This window comes from Phaethon lepturus, unplaced genomic scaffold (genome assembly GCF_000687285.1).
Source record: "Phaethon lepturus isolate BGI_N335 unplaced genomic scaffold, ASM68728v1 scaffold37936, whole genome shotgun sequence".
Classification (NCBI taxonomy): Eukaryota; Metazoa; Chordata; class Aves; order Phaethontiformes; family Phaethontidae; genus Phaethon; species Phaethon lepturus.
In genome coordinates this window covers 1-212 of record NW_010549034.1, presented here as the reverse complement: position 1 = coordinate 212, position 212 = coordinate 1, and positions in this window count along the sequence as shown.

Genomic DNA, 212 nt, shown 5'->3' with positions numbered 1-212 from the left:
GCTCGCCTCTGCTCTCAGTCACGGACCCGCCCTGACTGCCGCGGGAGGGCAAAGCGGCCGTGGGCAGCAGCACGGGAGTTCCGGCGGGCACAGCCCCGCCCTCGGCCTGGAGGGGGCACGGGGCTGGAGGGCTTCCTCCTCCCCGCTTGAAGCAAAGCGACCCGAGCAAAGCCTTGCCTGGGGACGCGCCAGGAGGGGACGGCAGCCCCCTC